We start from the raw sequence: 10000 nt of genomic DNA, 5'->3' as shown, positions 1-10000 counted from the left end.
TGGGGTATTGTGTGTAGATTGATAAACAACAATTAAATCCATTTTAGAATAAGGCTGTAACGTAACAAAATGTGGATAAAGTCAAGGGATCTCCATACTTCCCAATGCAATGTGTATATATATATATATATATATATATATATATATACACTATATTCACTAATGTACTAGTATAAAATCAAGATGTTTAAAAAGGGATTTTAACACTACTGAGTCGAACCAAACCAAGCTGTACTGAGCCGGCCTGGTTACGCATCCTCCATAGTTACTGTAACCGTGCCGACAAGAGACAATGTGACAAGAAAATATCAGAGCCAGCACAGTTTGGCTGGGATCGGCCCGATATTGTGTGAAAGGGGTAGAAGAGTACCGACAAAGGGTGTGACATGAGGCCCTGGCCACTGATTGGCTGACTGAGAGGAAGTGACATGAAACACTGGCCACTGATTGGCTGACGGAGAGGAAGTGAGTTCTTACCTCGAGGGTACCACATCCCAAACAAAGGATGTAAAGAAATAAAAAAAACAATTAAAAGGAAGAAAATTATTAATTGTAAAGTAAAAATAAAATCAGATTATTTAATTCTAAAGAAAAACATGAATCAAAATAACTGCAAAACAGACAGATATGGGTAGTAAAGTGAAATTACTTTTGGAGTTTTACACACACAGAGAGAGAGAGAGACAGAGAGGGAGAGAGAGAGAGAGAGAGAGGGAGAGAGAGAGAGAGAGAGAGAGAGAGAGAGAGAGAAAGAGAGAGATAGAGACAGAGAGAGAGGACAAAGAGAGAGAGACAGTGAGAAAGAGAGACAGAGGGAGAGAACAGAGAGAGAGCAAAGGACAGAGAGAGAGACAGAGACAGAGAGACAGAGAGAGAGAGAGAGAGAGACAGAGCGAGAGACAGAGAGAAAGAGAGAGGACAAAGAGAGAGAGAGAGCGAGAAAGCGAGACAGAGAGAGAGACAGAGAGAGAGAGAGACAGTGAGAAAGAGAGACAGAGGGAGAGAACAGAGAGAGAGCAATGAACAGAGAGAGAGACAGAGAGAGAGACAGAGGGAGAGAACAGAGAGAGAGAGAGACAGCGAGAAAGAGAGAGAGACAGAGGGAGAGAACAGAGAGAGAGCAATGGACAGAGAGAGATACAGAGGGAGAGAACAGAGAGAGAGAGTGAAGGACAGAGAGAGAGAGAGAAGGACGTACCTGAGAAGTTTTTTGTTACCAGCAGAGTGGTCAAAATGGCTCCCTGAAAGAGTGGAGGGGACAGAAAGAAAGGAGGGAAGGATGGAGAGCAGAAAAGAGGAGGGGAGGAGAGAGCAGAAAGAGGAGGGGAGGAGAGAGCAGAAAAGAGCAGGGGAGGAGAGAGCAGAAAAGAGGAGGGGAAGAGAGAGCAGAAAAGAGGAGGGGAAGAGAGCAGAAAAGAGGAGGGGAAGAGAGAGCAGAAAAGAGGAGGGGAAGAGAGAGCAATTCACTAATTAAAGATTTTTAGAAAAGAGAAATGCTAATAAAAAGAGAGAAGAAGAACAGCAGTGGTAGTATAGTCTCTACTGAAAGGCTGATCATTTCACCAGACAACAGCAGTGGTACTATAGTCTCTACTGAAGGGCTGATCATTTCACCAGCAGTGGTAGTATAGTCTCTACTGAAGGGCTGATCATTTCACCAGCAGTGGTAGTATAGTCTCTACTGAAGGGCTGATCATTTCACCAGACAACAGCAGTGGTAGTATAGTCTCTACTGAAGGGCTGATCATTTCAGCAGACAACAGCAGTGGTAATATAGTCTCTACTGAAGGGCTGATCATTTCAACAGCAGTGGTACTATAGTCTCTACTGACGGGCTGATCATTTCAACAGCAGTGGTAGTATAGTCTCTACTGAAGGGCTGATCATTTCACCAGACAACAGCAGTGGTACTATAGTCTCTACTGAAGGGCTGATCATTTCAACAGCAGTGGTAGTATAGTCTCTACTGAAGGGCTGATCATTTCACCAGACAACAGCAGTGGTAGTATAGTCTCTACTGAAGGGCTGATCATTTCACCAGACAACAGCAGTGGTACTATAGTCTCTACTGAAGGGCTGATCATTTCAACAGCAGTGGTAGTATAGTCTCTACTGACGGGCTGATCATTTCACCAGACAACAGCAGTGGTACTATAGTCTCTACTGAAGGGCCGATCATTTCAACAGCAGTGGTAGTATAGTCTCTACTGACGGGCTGATCATTTCACCAGACAACAGCAGTGGTAGTATAGTCTCTACTGACGGGCTGATCATTTCACCAGACAACAGCAGTGGTACTATAGTCTCTACTGAAGGGCTGATCATTTCACCAGACAACAGCAGTGTTACTATAGTCTCTACTGACGGGCTGATCATTTCACCAGACAACAGCAGTGGTAGTATAGTCTCTACTGAAGGGCTGATCATTTCACCAGACAACAGCATTGGTAGTATAGTCTCTACTGAAGGGCTGATCATTTCACCAGACAACAGCAGTGGTACTATAGTCTCTACTGAAGGGCTGATCATTTCAACAGCAGTGGTAGTATAGTCTCTACTGAAGGGCTGATAATTTCACCAGACAACAGCAGTGTTACTATAGTCTCTACTGAAGGGCTGATCATTTCAAAGCAGGTGGAAAAGGGGGTGAGAAAGAGAAGGGTGTGTGCTTGGCTACATCCCAAAGGGTGCCCTATTCCCTATAAAAGGGTGTGTGCTTGGCTACATTCCAAAGGGTGCCCAGTCCCTATAAAAGGGTGTGTGCTTGGCTACATTCCAAAGGGTGCCCTAGTCCCTATAAAAGGCACTACTCTTTTTAATTAAAGGATATTTATTGTGATATTTTCTTTTTGACAATAATAAACAGAAACAGAAGTGTATAATTAAATACTATGAAGTCTAATTAATTAATTAAATACTATGAAGTCTAATTAATTAATTAAATACTATAAAGTCTAATTAATTAATTAAATACTATGAAGTCTAATTAATTAATTAAATACTATGAAGTCTAATTAATTAATTAAATACTATGAAGTCTAATTAATTAATTAAATACTATGAAGTCTAATTAATTAAATACTATGAAGTCTAATTAATTAATTAATTAAATACAATGAACAAACGAACAATGGTTGAAAAGTCCTTTTGATCAGACATCTATGGGCCTTGTAGTAGTGCACGGAATAGGGAATAGGGAATAGGGTATAAGGAATAGGGTATACGGAATAGGGAATAGGGAATAGGTTATAGGGTATAAGGAATAGGGAATAGGGAATAGGGTATAGGGTATAAGGAATAGGGAATAGGGTATAAGGTATTGGGAATAGGGAATAGAGTATAGGGTACAGGGAATATGGAATAGGGTATAGGGTATAAGGAATAGGGAATAGGGTATAAGGTATAGGGAATAGAGTATAGGGTACAGGGAATATGGTATAGGGTATAAGGAATAGGGTATAAGGTTTAGGGAATAGAGTATAGGGTACAGGGAATAGGGTACAGGGTATAAGGAATAGGGTATAAGGTATAGGGAATAGAGTATAGGGTACAGGAAATAAGGTATAGGAAACATGGAATAGGGTATAGGGAATAGGGTATAGGGAATAGAGCTCTGGGTATACAGTAGTGCATAGTATAGGGAATAGGGTATAGGGAACAGGAAATAGGGTATAGGGAATAGGGTATAGAGCTCTGGGTAGACAGTAGTGCATGGTATAGGGAATAGGGTATAAGGAATAGGGTATTGGGAATAGGGTATAGAGTTCTGGGTAGACAGTAGTACATTGTATAGGGAATAGGGTATAGGGAATAATGAATAGGGTATATGGAATAGGGTATAGGGTATAGGGTATAGAGCTCTGGGTAGGCAATAGTACATGGTATAGGGTATAGAGATCTGGTTAGACACGGTATAGGGGGAATAGGGTATAGAGCTCTGTGTAGACAGTAGTACATGGTATAGGGTATAGGGTATATGGAATAAGGAATAGGGTATATGGAATAGGGTATAGGGTATAGAGCTCTGGGTAGGCAATAGTACATGGTATAGGGAATAGGGTATAGGGAATAAGGAATAGGGAATAGAGATCTGGTTAGACACGGTATAGGGAATAGGGTATAGAGCTCTGGGTAGACAGTAGTACATGGTATAGGGAATAGAGTATAGGGAATAGGGTATAGGGAGAGACACATCCCTTGAGTCTCTGAATAGAACAGAGGACAGTGGAAGAGTTCGTGTCACCTTGAGTTTTCTCCTGGCGTTGAACTTCTTCAGACACTCCACAGTCTCCTGTCTGTGCATCATGGAAGCTACAGTGGACCGTTGCTGCAGACAGAGAACGTCATGTTTACTGTTCATTTTATATTGTTGTTTTTTCTCACTTTTGTATATTATCTACTTCCACTTGCTTTGGGAAATGTTAACACATGTTTCCCATGCCAATAAAGCCCCTTGAATGTAGTTGAATTGAGAGAGAATGTTATTTTATACAGGGGATTCCATTGAGACCTCGCGTCTCATTTCCAATGGTGCCGTGAGGACAACAATTCCAATAATCAATATGATCAATACAAGAAACAATACAAATATTTAAACTACAAGATACAGTAACAGACACAGATACATTAAATTACATTTAATCAAAACAATTACAAATCTGATTAGGGGTTTAAACTGCCCTAGTGGTCCCGGGGAACCCAGACGAGGAGAGCTCATTCATCATTAGGGGTTTAAACTGCCCTAGTGGTACCGGGGAACCCAAATCTCAGTGAACTCATTCATCATTAGGGGTTTAAACTGCCCTAGTGGTACCGGGGAACCCAAATCTCAGTGAACTCATTCATCATTAGGGGTTTAAACTGCCCTAGTGGTACCGGGGAACCCAGACGAGGAGAGCTCATTCATCATTAGGGGTTTAAACTGCCCTAGTGGTCCCGGGGGACCCAGACGAGGAGAGCTCATTCATCATTAGGGTTTTAAACTGCCCTAGTGGTACCGGGGAACCCAGACGAGGAGAGCTCATTCATCATTAGGGTTTTAAACTGCCCTAGTGGTACCGGGGAACCCAGACGAGGAGAGCTCATTCATCATTAGGGGTTTAAACTGCCCTAGTGGTACCGGGGAACCCAGACGAGGAGAGCTCATTCATCATTAGGGGTTTAAACTGCCCTAGTGGTACCGGGGAACCCAGACGAGGAGAGCTCATTCATCATTAGGGTTTTAAACTGCCCTAGTGGTACCGGGGAACCCAGACGAGGAGAGCTCATTCATCATTAGGGGTTTAAACTGCCCTAGTGGTACCGGGGAACCCAGACGAGGAGAGCTCATTCATCATTAGGGGTTTAAACTGCCCTAGTGGTCCCGGGGGACCCAAATCTCAGTGCTCATTCATCATTAGGGGTTTAAACTGCCCTAGTGGTCCCGGGGAACCCAAATCTCAGTGAACTCATTCATCATTAGGGGTTTAAACTGTCATAGTGGTACCGGGGAACCCAAATCTCAGTGAACTCATTCATCATTAGGGGTTTAAACTGTCATAGTGGTCCCGCGGAACCCAAATCTCAGTGCTCATTCATCATTAGGGGTTTAAACTGTCATAGTGGTACCGGGGAACCCAAATCTCAGTGAACTCATTCATCATTAGGGGTTTAAACTGCCCTAGTGGTACCGGGGGACCCAAATCTCAGTGAACTCATTCATCATTAGGGGTTTAAACTGCCCTAGTGGTACCGGGGAACCCAAATCTCAGTGAACTCATTCATCATTAGGGGTTTAAACTGCCCTAGTGGTACCGGGGAACCCAAATCTCAGTGAACTCATTCATCATTAGGGGTTTAAACTGTCATAGTGGTACCGGGGAACCCAAATCTCAGTGAACTCATTCATCATTAGGGGTTTAAACTGTCATAGTGGTCCCGGGGAACCCAAATCTCAGTGCTCATTCATCATTAGGGGTTTAAACTGTCATAGTGGTACCGGGGAACCCAAATCTCAGTGAACTCATTCATCATTAGGGGTTTAAACTGCCCTAGTGGTACCGGGGGACCCAAATCTCAGTGAACTCATTCATCATTAGGGGTTTAAACTGCCCTAGTGGTACCGGGGAACCCAAATCTCAGTGCTCATTCATCATTAGGGGTTTAAACTGCCCTAGTGGTACCGGGGAACCCAAATCTCAGTGAACTCATTCATCATTAGGGGTTTAAACTGCCCTAGTGGTACCGGGGAACCCAAATCTCAGTGCTCATTCATCATTAGGGGTTTAAACTGCCCTAGTGGTACCGGGGAACCCAAATCTCAGTGAACTCATTCATCATTAGGGGTTTAAACTGCCCTCGTGGTACCGGGGAACCCAAATCTCAGTGCTCATTCATCATTAGGGGTTTAAACTGCCCTAGTGGTACCGGGGAACCCAAATCTCAGTGAACTCATTCATCATTAGGGGTTTAAACTGCCCTAGTGGTACCGGGGGACCCAAATCTCAGTGCTCATTCATCATTAGGGGTTTAAACTGCCCTAGTGGTACCGGGGGACCCAAATCTCAGTGCTCATTCATCATTAGGGGTTTAAACTGCCATAGTGGTACCGGGGAACCCAAATCTCAGTGCTCATTCATCATTAGGGGTTTAAACTGCCCTAGTGGTACCGGGGAACCCAAATCTCAGTGAACTCATTCATCATTAGGGGTTTAAACTGCCCTAGTGGTACCGGGGAATCCAAATCTCAGTGAACTCATTCATCATTAGGGGTTTAAACTGCCCTAGTGGTACCGGGGGACCCAAATCTCAGTGAACTCATTCATCATTAGGGGTTTAAACTGCCCTAGTGGTACCGGGGAATCCAAATCTCAGTGAACTCATTCATCATTAGGGGTTTAAACTGCCCTCGTGGTACCGGGGAACCCAAATCTCAGTGCTCATTCATCATTAGGGGTTTAAACTGCCCTAGTGGTACCGGGGAACCCAAATCTCAGTGAACTCATTCATCATTAGGGGTTTAAACTGCCCTAGTGGTACCGGGGGACCCAAATCTCAGTGAACTCATTCATCATTAGGGGTTTAAACTGCCCTAGTGGTACCGGGGGACCCAAATCTCAGTGAACTCATTCATCATTAGGGGTTTAAACTGCCCTAGTGGTACCGGGGAACCCACATCTCAGTGAACTCATTCATCATTAGGATTTTAAACTGCCCTAGTGGTACCGGGGAACCCAAATCTCAGTGAACTCATTCATCATTAGGGGTTTAAACTGCCCTAGTGGTACCGGGGAACCCAGACGAGGAGAGCTCATTCATCATTAGGGGTTTAAACTGCCCTAGTGGTACCGGGGAACCCAAATCTCAGTGAACTCATTCATCATTAGGGGTTTAAACTGCCCTAGTGGTACCGGGGGACCCAAATCTCAGTGAACTCATTCATCATTAGGGGTTTAAACTGCCCTAGTGGTACCGGGGGACCCAAATCTCAGTGAACTCATTCATCATTAGGGGTTTAAACTGCCCTAGTGGTACCGGGGAACCAAATCTCAGTGATCTCATTCATCATTAGGGGTTTAAACTGCCCTAGTGGTACCGGGGAACCCAAATCTCAGTGAACTCATTCATCATTAGGGGTTTAAACTGCCCTAGTGGTACCGCGGAACCCAAATCTCAGTGAACTCATTCATCATTAGGGGTTTAAACTGCCCTAGTGGTACCGGGGAATCCAAATCTCAGTGAACTCATTCATCATTAGGGGTTTAAACTGCCCTAGTGGTACCGGGGAACCCAAATCTCAGTGCTCATTCATCATTAGGGGTTTAAACTGCCCTAGTGGTACCGGGGAACTCAAATCTCAGTGAACTCATTCATCATTAGGGGTTTAAACTGCCCTAGTGGTACCGGGGAACCCAAATCTCAGTGAACTCATTCATCATTAGGGGTTTAAACTGCCCTAGTGGTACCGGGGAACTCAAATCTCAGTGAACTCATTCATCATTAGGGGTTTAAACTGCCCTAGTGGTACCGGGGAACCCAAATCTCAGTGCTCATTCATCATTAGGGGTTTAAACTGCCCTCGTGGTACCGGGGAATCCAAATCTCAGTGAACTCATTCATCATTAGGGGTTTAAACTGCCCTCGTGGTACCGGGGAACCCAGACGAGGAGAGCTCAAACTAAAAAGAGGAATTACCTTTAACTTAGTGGAGACAAGAGGGACCTCAGGAGTTAACCAACACTTATATTGGTATACTTCAACTGGGAAGTTTGAAAACAAAGTGGGAGTAATGAAGAGATCTACAGGACTTTACTGAGGGACCAGACAACCCTCTGATTCAGGACCAGACAACCTTCTGATTCAGGATGTAGTGATGAGTAATGGAGAGATCTACGAGACTTTACTGAGGGACCAGACAACCTTCTGATTCAGGACCAGACAACCTTCTGATTCAGGATGTAGTGATGAGTAATGGAGAGATCTACGGGACTTTACCGAGGGACCAGACCACCTTCTGATTCAGGATGTAGTGATGAGTAATGGAGACATCTATGGGACTTTACCGAGGGACCAGACAAACTTCTGATTCAGGATGTAATGAAGAGATCTATGGGACTCTACCGAGGGACCAGACAACCTTCTGATTCAGGACCAGACAACCCTCTGATTCAGGATGTAGTGATGAGTAATGGAGAGATATACGGGACTTTACCGAGGGACCAGACAACCTTCTGATTCAGGATGTAGTGATGAGTAATGGAGAGATATACGGGACTTTACCGAGGGACCAGACAACCTTCTGATTCAGGATGTAGTGATGAGTAATGAAGAGATCTACGGGACTTTACAGAGGGACCAGACAACCTTCTGATTCAGGACCAGACAACCTTCTGATTCAGGACCAGACAACCTTCTGATTCAGGATGTAATGAAGAGATCTACGGGACGTTACAGAGGGACCAGACAACCTTCTGATTCAGGATGTAGTGATGAGTAATGAAGAGATCTACGGGACTTTACCGAGGGACCAGACAACCTTCTGATTCAGGACCAGACAACCTTCTGATTCAGGATGTAGTGATGAGTAATGGAGAGATCTACGGGACTTTACCGAGGGACCAGACAACCCTCTGATTCAGGACCAGACAACCTTCTGATTCAGGACCAGACAACCTTCTGATTCAGGACCAGACAACCTTCTGATTCAGGACCAGACAACCTTCTGATTCAGGATGTAGTGATGACTAATGAAGAGATCTACGGGACTTTACAGAGGGACCAGACAACCTTTTGATTCATGACCAGACAACCTTCTGATTCAGGACCAGACAACCTTCTGATTCAGGATGTAGTGATGAGTAATGAAGACATCTACGGGACTTTACCGAGGGACCAGACAACCTTCTGATTCAGGACCAGACAACCTTCTGATTCAGGATGTAGTGATGAGTAATGGAGAGATCTACGGGACTTTACCGAGGGACCAGACAACCTTCTGATTCAGGACCAGACAACCTTTTGATTCAGGATGTAGTGATGAGTAATGGAGAGATATACGGGACTTTACTGAGAGACCAGACAACCTTCTGATTCAGGACCAGACAACCTTCTGATTCAGGATGTAATGAAGAGATCTACGGGACTTTACCGAGGGACCAGACAACCCTCTGATTCAGGACCAGACAACCTTCTGATTCAGGATGTAATGAAGAGATCTACGGGACTTTACCGAGGGACCAGACAACCTTCTGATTCAGGATGTAGTGATGAGTAATGAAGAGATCTACGGGACTTTACTGAGGGACCAGACAACCTTCTGATTCAGGACCAGACAACCTTCTGATTCAGGACCAGACAACCTTCTGATTCAGGATGTAGTGATGAGTAATGAAGACATCTACGGGACTTTACTGAGGGACCAGACAACCTTCTGATTCAGGATGTAGTGACGAGTATTACAACTGTCCCCTGTGATAAGGAACTAGGGTAGACGGCATCAAAGGATTTAGAGTGGTGTGTCTGC

General features: G+C 44.3%; 1 pseudogene; it reads right to left on the bottom strand.

The window, feature by feature from the left end:
- Positions 1–10000, bottom strand: part of LOC139395343 (calcium/calmodulin-dependent protein kinase type II delta chain-like) — an 80334-nt pseudogene that overhangs the window by 34967 nt on the left and 35367 nt on the right.

Source organism: Oncorhynchus clarkii, unplaced genomic scaffold, assembly GCF_045791955.1.
Source record: "Oncorhynchus clarkii lewisi isolate Uvic-CL-2024 unplaced genomic scaffold, UVic_Ocla_1.0 unplaced_contig_9080_pilon_pilon, whole genome shotgun sequence".
NCBI lineage: Eukaryota > Metazoa > Chordata > Actinopteri > Salmoniformes > Salmonidae > Oncorhynchus > Oncorhynchus clarkii.
This window is presented reverse-complemented; position numbering and strand designations above follow the sequence as displayed.